At 35.8% G+C, this 12,936-nt stretch overlaps 1 long non-coding RNA gene across 1 annotated transcript; it reads right to left on the bottom strand.

Moving 5' to 3' along the window:
* Positions 1-4,417: 4,417 nt before the first annotated feature.
* On the bottom strand, positions 4,418-9,269 carry LOC310900772. The gene is made up of 3 exons (XR_014585380.1): positions 8,858-9,269; positions 5,870-5,998; positions 4,418-4,775 (listed from the first exon to the last, which is right to left on the bottom strand). It is a non-coding gene; the product is annotated as an uncharacterized lncRNA (long non-coding RNA).
* Between the last annotated feature and the right edge of the window lie 3,667 nt (positions 9,270-12,936).

Raw genomic sequence — 12,936 nt, 5'->3', positions numbered from 1 at the left:
GGTTCTATGGACCTGGACAAATTCCAATTCATGTAATTACATTGTTACTTATTCTCCTGCACTTTCAATTACTTTCATCATTCTTATTTCACATTCTGCCCAGAAATACTGAAGATTTCTGTATTAACGGGACCTATGTTCTAAATAGAGCTAATGACATTTCTTAATCCAGAATGCTTGTCTGAAGTCCATATTCATGCAACCTAAAATTAGTCTCATTTTTGCCAAATTACTTGCAAAAGAAATGTAATCTAAGAAGAAATATGACTTAAACAATTCTTTTCTTGTTAAATTAAACATTGTGTTTGACTCATGGTGATTCCTTTTCAATTTTATGGTCCACTGAAGTTTTTGTGATGAGCATATTTGGTATTAGTGATGAATCAGTTATCTAAATCAATGGAATTTCAATCTAGATATTATTTCACTATGAATTAAGTAATGAAATATTCTCAATGGATTATTTGCAACTTTATTGCACCAGAGGCAATACCCAACAAGGGCCTGGGACTTAATCTGGAAGGTGGACAGCTGGCCCTTGCAGTCCAGCTGAAATGTGGGACAATTCTCCTGAACTCATGGTGCTGATGGAGGGCTGAAACCTAGTCTCCTGACACATTATTACCTAAATAAAGCCTAAATGGTGAACTGGAGTTACCTACATGGCCTCAGCTCTAAGCATACATAATCCTATGAATGTAAATGGCAAAGTATCACTCAGCTTTGGAAAATCAAAGATTTTCTCTATCTTGTTGAGAAACAAGATATGATGGCTGCAGCACCATGGCCTGATAGCAATGAAAGCAGTGGGATTGTAAGGGTGTGCAATCAGCGGACACTCAGCCTTCTGCTTCTGGAGGCCTTGATTTAATTGCTGATTTTGGTCAGAAGTGAAATTGAACTGCCAGTCTGTGGCGTAATGACTGTTTTGCCACACCAGTCCAAAGAAGATCAGGCCCACACTAACAACACAGTTTATGTGCTTTTAAAATAATTCTGTACTATAGCAGCTTTATAGCACAGATTTCATCTAAAATATATACAGAAAGCAACTCAGTAAATATTCCTTTCTCTTTTAAATGCTTCTAAGAAAGTCAACGTTGTAAAAACTGAAAAAAAAAATATATTGCGAATGTCAGAACTTATTTTCTATGTCTGGTGAGAGCAAAAAAAAATTGGACACAGAGAGGAATTTGAAACATTTTCTCTGCAACCTAAGGCACTACTAATCTATATTTGTATAATGTTCTCTGATCCGATCTCAATAAGCAGTTAGATACAGTACAATAAGTGGCAGAGAAAAAGACAAATCATGGAACATACCTTAAGATGTTGCTCAGTATGTCTTCTTTGAAAGCAAGCAGCACTTTTAGTCAGAGCATTTTGAATTGCTATGCTTATCTATTGTTACTAAGATGGTTCCGCCTTAGTAATGCCTGTGAGCCTGAGTTCAGTAGTCCAGAGATGACTATACTGATTTGCAGGCAAGTATTCTAGTAATTCCCAAAGTTACAAACACAGAAGTTTCATACGGTATGCTGTAAATGTGGTTCAGTCCCCAAACTATATGCATTATCTTTATGTTACAGGAAAAGTTCATTTCTTTACAGTGAGGCATGGAACAACTATTTATTGTGTTGCTAATGCAATACACGTAGTTCAATTGATAAAAATCTGACTTCACAAAATATTCCAGAGAAAGAAGAAAATCAAAGTCAAATCCCCCATATTCCATTGAATCCCTACTTATTTCAGGAGATGATTTGTCTGTTAAAAGGCATATGCATAAGGATTTGCAAGATTTTTTGCTTATATCTTCCTTTATTGTCATTTGGAATATCTGTATATTTTTTTGACTCTCAGTCAAACAAACTGGACTGCATGTGAACAATTAGCTCTACATTTGCTGGAATTCATAAATACAATTACATAGTTTTAATGCAAAGAATGAGAGTTAGTACATATCAGAACCTTCATGTTTTAGCAGCAAATACACTCCATGTGTGATCTCTATGATCTAATGCTATTTTCTCACTATTAGATATGCCATGTCACCAGATCCAAAATACATTAGAATGTAACCACAACAGACAAATACATCAAACATATATCCTTAAAAAAAATGATTTTGATTGGAAGAATCCTAAGTAAAAGCATGAGTAATTCAAAAGTTTTGAAGAAGTTACTGTTAAAAAAGATTCTTTGTTCACTTTAAACCATGAGAGATTATTTGTAGCATACATACTTCCAGAAAGGATATTTTCCTCTTGATTCTGTATTTCAGTTATCTTACCGACCACATCAGTTCACTTTCATTTTATAAACCATAGGACTAGTTAGGATAAAAGAAACCTCAGATTCTTACCAGATCAATATATCTTCTGTTCTCAGATTTACGCATTTCTGCTTTGACTTTATTTGCCAGCAGCAATAGAAACAACATATTTTAACAGTTGCTATTCCAGAAAGAACCAAGTAGTACAGTATTTTCATGCTTATCTCCAAAAGACTATAGTTTCTTCTAGCTAGTTTCTTCCAGCTAGATGTGTGGGTATAAAAATCTCCATGAACTTCTGAACCTTTCAAAGCTGGACTCAATGCTAGTCATATATCCCCAAATCACTAACATCTGCTCTGTTGTTATCTAAGCAATTTTTTTAAGGTTAAGCCAAGAACCCCTCTACCTGTTTTCTGGAAAATAAAATGGTAGGAATTGAAACCTAATTTGGAAACCTGCACATTCACAATGTGCACTTTTCCAAATGTTATCTCCTCCAAGGATTTGGATCTACAATGGGAAGCAAGCATTGGGTCTTTATGTATAGGTAATGCATGAGATCTGAAAATTTCCAGATATTTCCATATACAGTGTCTTCCTTCACAGCTTGCAGGAAAAACAGGCTCATGTTTTGCTGTAATATGCCAAGAGATACGCTTTTAAGAAACATTTTTGATGCCACTAGTATTTTCACCAAAGCATGTTTGTCTGAAAACAACCAGCCAACTGTACCCACTTCATCATCCCTGGTACTCTGTCCCAATTCATTCGGTACTGACTGCTAACTGTCTCCTCTGTTGATGACTGCTCAGGACAAATTTTCTGAGACATAACAGCTGCCAAAAGTCAGTTTAGTGTCTGACAGAAAGTTTATCATAAAAGCATAATACGGTTTTCACTATGGCTGTATTCTTCATTTAAAAATGTGCACTTCGGGCACACACCTACCTACAGAGACACTACCTGGACTTTTTGTAGTGCAGAGGCTTCACACTGTATGCTGTCTGTACACGATAGAAACTCTGGCATTTGGGAAACCTATCATTAGTCTTATCAACTATACTGAGAAAACATACCAAAGTTATGGTTTTCACAGTAATGTTACAATGCAATGTGTGTCATTTAAATTTTTCGGAGCATCGTCACTTGTTCTTTCTCCTGCAATAGCTTGAATCACTCAGTCTGAATGGTATGTTGATTTCTTTTGACAAGAACTAGTCTGCCTTCTGAGCTTATGAGGAAGACAGCAAAAAAGTCTTGAGACCCTCAAAGTTAAACTGAGACTATACTGCAAAGTATTTACCAAGGACAAGAGGAGGCAGTACCCAATCTCTGACATCTATATTTGCTTGTGTGTGCTGAGTAGCCTGCATGGAAAGCACCACTAATCTTGAGGAGCAATTCAAGCATATCAATGAATGGCAACCAGATACAATGGAAAAACACCCGTAATAAAGAGTACTTCAATTGTACCTGAGGTGAATGATTCTGACTGAGGTCCATTTGGAGAGGTTTGTCTTCTCATTCTCACAATAAAATTATGTATAAAATGGAAGCCACATTATCATTAACATCTTTCAAATACTTTCAAATGTGCATTGGGTGCATCTTTTTCACAGATAGCCATGAACAGTATGTTTTATATTAGCGTGTATAGCCTTCAGACTTCTAGAACTACTATTGAAACAAATCTATTAGTTGTTTTCAGGCAAGGGTGATGGCTCACCTATCCTTGCATGTAGCAAAGTTTGTTTCAGAATTTACAGACACAAGCTTGCCCCACCAAAATAAATAAATAAATAAATAAATAAAACGTGTTTACAAATCCCGAATGGTTTCTTGTTCTTATGGCAGCACCAAACTGCCAAAACTCTATTTCCAGGGTTTCCATCTGTGAAGCCAATGGACAGAGGATAAATGAACACCCTGTAGCACTTTCAATCATTATTTTCATTGATTATGTCTAGGTTAAATAATGGGATGTATACCTATACCTATACAAAATGCAACTAATTGCTTTGCATTTCCCTCAGCCCCTTAGAATATACAAGTATACCCAAGCACCTCAACACTGATAACCTATGTAAAATGCAATAGGAAAAACTGGCCTAAACAAACAAAATGTTGATCTGCCTTTTATTAATTTCATTTTTTATCTTCTTGTATACAGACGTTTGACAGCTGTGACATTCACGGGCAATGCATTTGAGAAAGAAGACATAAATATTCAGAGACATATTAGAATGCTGTTCAATGTAAGCACCTGTCTACTTAGTGTTGACAGAAAATCATTTACTTTGCTTTATGCATGTTCTCTCCAGAGACTACAGAGGTCCTATTTTATTTAAAGAGCTGGTCCCAACATCAGTACTAGCTCTTGAAAATGCAATATATACAGCTAATTATATTTATTAAGGAAACAATTTTGCTTTATATTTTCAATACTACTTACACAATTGTTTCAACCTCTACTTCAGAATCTCTTTCCCCTGGGGAACTGAAAGAGGAAAGGGAAAAGGGAATGAGGAGTAGAAAATGTATGACCTCATGATGACTTTATTTCTGACATCAGAAAGGATGATATAGAATGTACAATATCTTGAAAATAATAGATCAGAAAATATGCATAATCAAAAAGGGATCTCTGCCTAATCTTTCTTTCAATGTCCAGTGCTCAGATAAATAGTTCCACTAACTTTAAGAATTGACATAAATAGAGCCAATTTATGTAAAAGTTAGGTAAATGAGTCCTCAACAGCAGGGTGTTTCTACAAACTATCTAAATCACTATGAAATATGTTTTTTTCCACTTTTTGATAGTTTGCCAGAAGCCCACTGGAAACAAGAATCATCTTATGACTAGGATTGCTGCAGCTCTCAAAAAATCTGTCTTGAAAAATATGGAACTCATGAATTTTAAGCCTGAAAGATTATGAATTCCTTAGAAGGAAAGGAAGGGAAGGGAAGGGAAGGGAAGGGAAGGGAAGGGAAAGGGAAAGGGAAAGGGAAAGGGAAAGGGAAAGGGAAAGGGAAAGGGAAAGGGAAAGGGAAAGGGAAAGGGAAAGGGAAAGGGAAAGGGAAAGGGAAAGGGAAAGGGAAAGGGAAAGGGAAAGGGAAAGGGAAAGGGAAAGGGAAAGGGAAAGGGAAAGGGAAAGGGAAAGGGAAAGGGAAAGGGAAAGGGAAAGGGAAAGGGAAAGGGAAAGGGAAAGGGAAAGGGAAAGGGAAAGGGAAAGGGAAAGGGAAAGGGAAAGGGAAAGGGAAAGGGAAAGGGAAAGGGAAAGGGAAAGGGAAAGGGAAAGGGAAAGGGAAAGGGAAAGGGAAAGGGAAAGGGAAAGGGAAAGGGAAAGGGAAAGGGAAAGGAAAGGAAAGGAAAGGAAAGGAAAGGAAAGGAAAGGAAAGGAAAGGAAAGGAAAGGAAAGGAAAGGAAAGGAAAGAAAGAAAAGAAAAGAAAAGAAAAGAAAAGAAAAGAAAAGAAAAGAAAAGAAAAGAAAAGAAAAGAAAAGAAAAGAAAAGAAAAGAAAAGAAAAGAAAAGAAAAGAAAAGAAAAGAACCTAATTTTTGGCCTGAACATTTTATTCCCTTTTATTTTACCTGACGTGAGTATGTAATGATGTTAACTCAGCCCTGATCACATAGCGTGGGTGAGTGGGGGATGTTTGAAGAGATCATAAAAATCTTCAGTGAAGCCTCAGAAGCTACAAAACCTTACAATGCTGCCACCTGTAGACCAAAAGTGACAACATCAGCTCCGCAGAATCGTTCTATGTGTCACACTCAACAGTAAAAAACAACATAAAAGGAGCACAAATGTATGGACAAAAAGACTCCTGCATACGGTTAATTTACCTGGTGAACTGATGGAGCAGCTACTTTGGTTTATCTAGTTCAATGCTTTTATATAACTTAATTAGAATTATCACACAGCGACCTAACCCATCTAGAGAAATTGAGCTGAAAGTCCAGATCCCATATGAATCCTTTTGCTCAATTAAAGCTAAGCAGTTTTTTACAGAAGATTTTTTTTCCATAAAATGCACACAAGGAGCAATGGAACATCCTATGCCTTTTTTTTTTCCACATTAAGGTAATTATGTAAAGGCAGTAACATTGACAATACTTGCTGAAATCAAAAATTTACACTGCTATTCCAGACATTTAGGCCTGTCGTTTGTAAGATACTGGCACAGTTTTCTTATGCTATGGGAGAAACATGGGTGATTAGACCTAATGCCTTCAGATATCTTCGTGATGCTCTCCTAATGTTAGCATTTACTAATAAAACACCATGAATAGTCTAGAAAATTAATTTCTAAAATATATATATTTGGAAAAAAAAAATCTGTATTTACACCTCCAATTGGCCTTGGTGTTTCCACTTATGCAATATTTATTGTCACTCCTGGCAAGCTCTCTCCTTTTTTAATCCTATAGTCCTTACTAAGAAGCTGATTCACCCAGATGGAGAAAAGTAGCCCCTTCATTGTCTTCCTTCTCTACTCTTAAAAAATAAAAATAAATAAAAAATGACAACAACACAATGTTCCTCACCTAATCTGCTGATGCTGATACTGTTGTATTGCATTGTATTGCATAGCTGTATTGTATATGATGCTGTATAGTACTAATGCTGTACTATACAGCAAATAAAACAAGATGAATAGGGCCCAGTGGAGGGTGAATGGGTGTGATGTTATCTCGTTAGCCATTGGGTAGCTGAAGATCACAGTGGGTTGAGCAAATCCCAGGCGCCTTTTCCTACTCCCAAGGCGAGTTCTGCATTTTACATTACAATTGCTGAACAAAATGCAGAAGCAGCACCCCGGAAGAATTCAAAGTAGACAGAAATTGTGCTGTCACCCAGACTGCAGAAAAAGGCAGGATTTCTGACACCCTCTAAGCTATTGGCTATCTGTCTGTAGCTCCTTGGAGACCCTACAAGTTTTTTTGGAGCACCCTTCCAAAGGAACTGACATTCCTCATGTCATACCAGAACACAAAGATACTATTCATCATCTCCCGGTGAGGTCCTTAAAAGTGGAGAGGACAGGAGTACCAACATGGAAGGAAAGGGGGCTAGAGTCACCCTCCATGGCTGTGGCAAACAATGCTGCTCACTACCTGTGCTTCCACTTCCAAGGGGAAGGAGGGAAGATGACCAGAATGCAGCTGGCTCCAGGACTGCCATGTGAAGATGAGACTTGAGACAGAAGTCTGAGAAGAAAGATTCAGTAGACCATGGAAGACGTATTAAGTTCCTGTGGTTTATGCTGGCTGCTTTTCTTTAGACCTTCCTGTCTGTCACATCCTCATTTCAATGTTTTGTTTCTGTCTGTGCATCTCAAACAATAATCTATGAAGTAGTCGGTTCTACAGTTTCCCAAATTTTTCTTCTTTCCCATCTTCTTTCCCACATATGCACTAACGAGATAACTTCCTACACCAGCATGAAATCTTTGGTATGTAGGAAAAACCCTAATTAACCTAAAGTTCCTTCTCACTTATTTTCATACAACCCCCATCAGCAAAGGTCCTGATATAGCTAACAGAACAAAACTGATGTTGGTAGACAATGTGGACTGTAGGATAAGTCCCACAAGCTGAGCAGGAAGTACTTAAGAAAGCTAGAATATATTCTTTTATTTTTTCTTGAAAGTAACATCAGGGTTATTTTTAAACATATTCATTAGTAGCTTCTTATTTATTATGCACATGCATAAACGTGAGATTAAGAGTTATCCTATTAAAATCAATAGGAATATTCCTGCGATTAAAATTTCATTTATGCTGAAATAGGGCCTTATATTCTACATACACTTCCATTCAATATGTGCATATTGTGAATATTAAATAATGTTAAATTACTCCTTTTTTCTTAATAGAATCAGCTTGACAGTTACAATGTTCAAGCACTAAGCAGCACATATTATGATGGCAGCTCCCTATCATTCAGTAATTTTCTCCCTTTTAATATTCTTGAATTTTACCTCTCACGAGCAGGTGAAATGATCCTGTCTTTGAAAAGTGATTTGGCATATTCCTTAAGACTAGTTTGACTATTTATTGATTGACTGTAGTCAATAAGACTATACTCTTACATGTATCGTTGTCTTTGAGCAGCATGAGTTTGTTTAGTCAAAAACAGCTGTAGAACTTTTTCTTGCTATCTCTTAGTTTTCATTAGGAGAATAGTGAAGGTGGAGAAATTAGTTCATCCTAGATTCCCTCTGAGAACAATAGGTAGGGCCATCAGCTCCACCATTACCATCATCATGTGTGGTTCCATGGCAATGGAATGGATGCCTGGAAGGAGTCTGAGGGGACAAGAAATCTTGCATTTCCCATTAGACAGTGGATCCTCTGGTTTTCTTCCTGGGCTTAAAGAGGACTGAAGATGAGATGCAGGTACAAAGATCTTTGCTACATTCTACCGAGACCCAAATCAGCAGCAATCTCCCTTTAAGCATTTTATGAAGTTGAAAGACCACAGGTTTAGCAGAAGAATAAAAGAAATTAATGAATGGTGATAGAGCTAACAAATTCTGGATATAAACACACCTTACTGTTATTAAATTTCATTACCATGACTCAGGCAAAGAAAAGGACCCCAGCGTCAGCTCCTGCATACCACTCCTTTAGGAATTATGTGTTGGGGCAGGCAGCGAGCCCAGAAAAAACAAGACATGGTCGGTCCTTGTGTCTTTCTACTGGAGATGGCAGGAGCTGTGTGCAGTCTTCTAGGAGCACAGATGTCTATGGATGTCTCAGAGAAAATTCAAAAAACTGTTGCCCATGGTATAACCTTCTGTTTCTGTAGAAACTTCTGTTTTTAGAAAGACAAAATACAAAGGTGAAATTAGTGCTCTCCTGCCACATAAGGGTTAGTACAGTATTTCTGTGACTCAAAAATAGATCTTATCTATAAACAGTCTGGATTTGGAAAGAAATATACATTACAAAGAGAACAAAGATCAGGCATATCGTCTATGATTCCATTAGTTATGACTTTATCTGACGACTTACAGGAAAGTCACAGTAAATCAACAATCCAGAGAATAATATACTCGTAAACATTAAAGATAGAAAAGTCCGTTTTGTAACAACCATTTATTTGCAGTGCATGATTATACTCTGCACATAGAAGGCAATCTATTATTTTGCCCAATCTCATTTTAAATTTCTCATCAAAATATCATCCTTTATAGATCTTAGTCTAATAGACTTAACATAGTTCAATCTAATTTACTAGGTAATATTATAATTCTGTAATAATCATCCGTATCAGAAAAGATGATTTCATTAGACTCCAGAAATGTATAGCTATATCAAAGTTAGGCTAGGCTAAAACTACAGATTAACTAAAATGAGACAGTAGTTATTAAATGCTGAACACTGTGATTAGGAAATACTGAAATGTACTAAATTCTTCTTGCATTTATGACTTGTTGTTTGTAGAATTAGCAACTTATTTAAATACTAGTTAGATTTAGCTGTAACATGTGCATTGATGTAAATACAATAGGACATTCCTAAGGGGACTTGCAATTTAAAAAAATAAAAATAAAAAAATCTATATTTACTACAGTAAATGTTATGCCAAGAAATTTTATAGCTAACAGAAACATAGAAAATTCTACACCCAAAGCTAGAAAACTCTTCCAGTACAAAGCATGCCTAATATATAGCCTCCCAAATACACAGTATATCCCTAGTAAAGTTGTAAATTATGGTTGCAAATGAGGCCACAAACAACATTTTGCTCAAGGCATGAATCATAAATTCAAACAATAATCATCTCCTGCATGAGGCAAAACTACTTTGTTTACTTCTTATACCCTGTTTCCTAAACATGAAGATGAAAGTAGGTCAAGTAAATTTAGCATCTTTTCACATGAAGTATGTTATGATAGCGGGTGGCACAGCCTAATTTACAATTACATGAGTTTACATGAATATTAAAATATGTGTTTTCACTGTGCTGTGTCATTACACATATTGACATTCTACCTCACAATGACACCGAATCATAGAAAACACCCAAGGTTTGGAGAAAGGAGGGAGCAGAGTGGAAAAAAATATTTACCACAATTGAAGCCTGAATGAAATTTTGACATTAGGAAAGAGCTTCATATGATGTTGAATGATATTTTTCAAACTTATTCTTACTATTTTTTGTGGATTTTGTTAGGTATGTTTAGAGAGTGCCTTGCAAGGGAAGAAGAGGGAAATTTGGAGAAACCACCATTTTCTTTTATTTCCAAAATGGGTCGATTTTATTGTAAATGTTTATCTGGAAAGAGCTTGTCTAAGAAACTTCCAAAATTTATTGGCCATTCTCAACCCTGGGTTCAAATGCAAAAGCAACTTCAAATCAGAGGCTGGAATCAGAAATGTCATCGTTCGTCATTCTGCCATTATTCACTGAGGTTTTAAATATGATTCACTTAGGAAAATTCCTTGAAATAAATGAAGTGATAAATTTTATTAGAATGATTTCCTTTTATGGAATACAGAAGGATTTTGGTCTGGGCACTTTTCCAACAGATAGACTACTGTAAATAAGATTTTCAGTTAAACATGCACTGCCAAAACCTCTGGACTTTCATACATACAAGTATGTAAGAACTTTCTGGAACAGACAGGGTCAAAAAAGTTTCTCATCAATTGAGGATGAATATTTTGTTGAGAGACTCGCCTATCAAGACCAGAATATGGCTTGCTTTATTAATATTAAACCAGCTTCTTTATCAATATTTGTTTAGTGACTTGGCTCAATACTTAGAAACAAGAGTAATCTTCAAGCAAGATTAAAGTCTGTTTCCAAAGAAGCATGCATGTCTGCATGCAAATGTGGATAAATGCACATACAAAATTTATACAATAGAACAGAAGAAAGGGAAAATGCCACATGCCAATGGTAGTGCCCTCCATACAAATCAATGTGTTGTATCATTTTAGTTGCAGAAAGTATTTAATAAAATGGTGTGTTCTAGTATACATTGAAATCATCAAAAGTCTAGTAGAAGTTGAATAAAGACAGTGGATTTCCTCTTGAGCTACAAAGCTTAAAGCTGCAACTCAGCAAGCTTCTTTGAAACCAGCTCTTGACCCAGGGACCAAGTCACATGTTTGAGACAAGAATGTGGTTAAATGCCTTGCTGAAGTACATTCTGGATGACAGCAGAATTTGGCTTGTCTTCTTACTTTTCAGGAGGTCACAGACTACAAAATGACTTTAAACTAAGGCATTTGATGCAGATTTTTATTGGTACTTAAAGAGCTATTGGTACTTAAATTAATACAGGTTTGACAGTCAGTAGTGACTGAGATAATTTAGTATTGCTAATTAAAGACAAGAAGCCAAAATTGGGAATGTCAGGAATAGAAGGCAGAGCACTTAGTAGGAGAAGAACAGTAAAGTTATCCAATTATTTAGTCTAATACCATACATTGCCTGTTGCGATGCTAGAAATTGTACTGGATAGTGAAAACAGGAAGATGAAAAACAGGAACATGAAGAAGGTGATTTCCACATGTGGAAATAAATGTCTCATGTTCATAACTGAGTATAAGCAAAACATCATAACTTGTGAAAAGCTACCAAGCTTTACCCAGTCACAGCAATTACAAGTTGAAAAAGTGAGGAGCAATAGAGCCAGAATGTGAAAGGGTTTAACTTTTTAATGAACTAAATAATCTTAGTTGTGATGAGATGTATGAATAGCAGAACACACCAGAAATTAAATATGAAGAAAATTTTTAGAAAGCATTGACTGAGAACAGAGATTACGGCCCCTACTTTCCATATGCAGAATAATATTTGACAAAGTATTTGAGATGATCTTCTTGATTGACACCTCCACTTAAAACAAAACAAAAATATTAGGATGAATAGTTTTAGGCTGCTCAGGCTTCTACCTTCAGAAACTCCTTAGGCACATGCTACCTTACTATAGTGAATACTATACTCAAAAAAATACAGTTTTGCTGTTTAACATGGCAGGGACTAAACTTCCACTGGCAAACAAACACCAGGTGAACTGAAAGTGCATCCATAATTATGAAGCTGTCCAAAGACAGAATTTGAACATAACTCCCAGAGCAAAAAATAATAAATAAATCTTGATTTAAAATAAAACAAAAAATAATAACAATAATAAATTCTTTGCTATGCATGAATGTACAGCATGAATATGCTTTCAAGATGGAAGCAAAGAAAATCTGAGACAACATAGTTCCAACTTTTAGCTGTATACTGATTGCAAACTATGGCATAAAGGTCTATATTCAATTTCTCTGGCCAAATTAAGACTGTGTTTATCAGATGCACATGTTGAGTAATCAGGTACTGTCATAATGAAATTTTAACTTTCTGCATCATAACTAGTGCAGAAAAAAAAACAGTTTTCACTATTATTGCCAGTCCAGGGTTTCAAAAATGTGTCCATTCTCCCAATAAATAAAATTTTAATGTAATTAATATTTACTTTATGTTCAGTAGATATTAGGGAAATGTTCATTATCTTAAATCTGAAGAAATCCTGTAGCAAATAAATGTGTAAGTCAATAAATGGGAGCTAAAGTCAATGAGGTTTTTAATGATTACTTCAGTAAAAAATGTTTTAGATTTTTAAATTGACAGAACTTCCTTTTTGACCAGG

The sequence above is a fragment of the Anser anser genome (genome assembly GCF_964211835.1).
Source record: "Anser anser genome assembly, chromosome: 5".
NCBI lineage: Eukaryota > Metazoa > Chordata > Aves > Anseriformes > Anatidae > Anser > Anser anser.
Note: the sequence above shows the minus strand (reverse complement) of the source record. Positions and strands in the feature narration are given on the sequence as shown.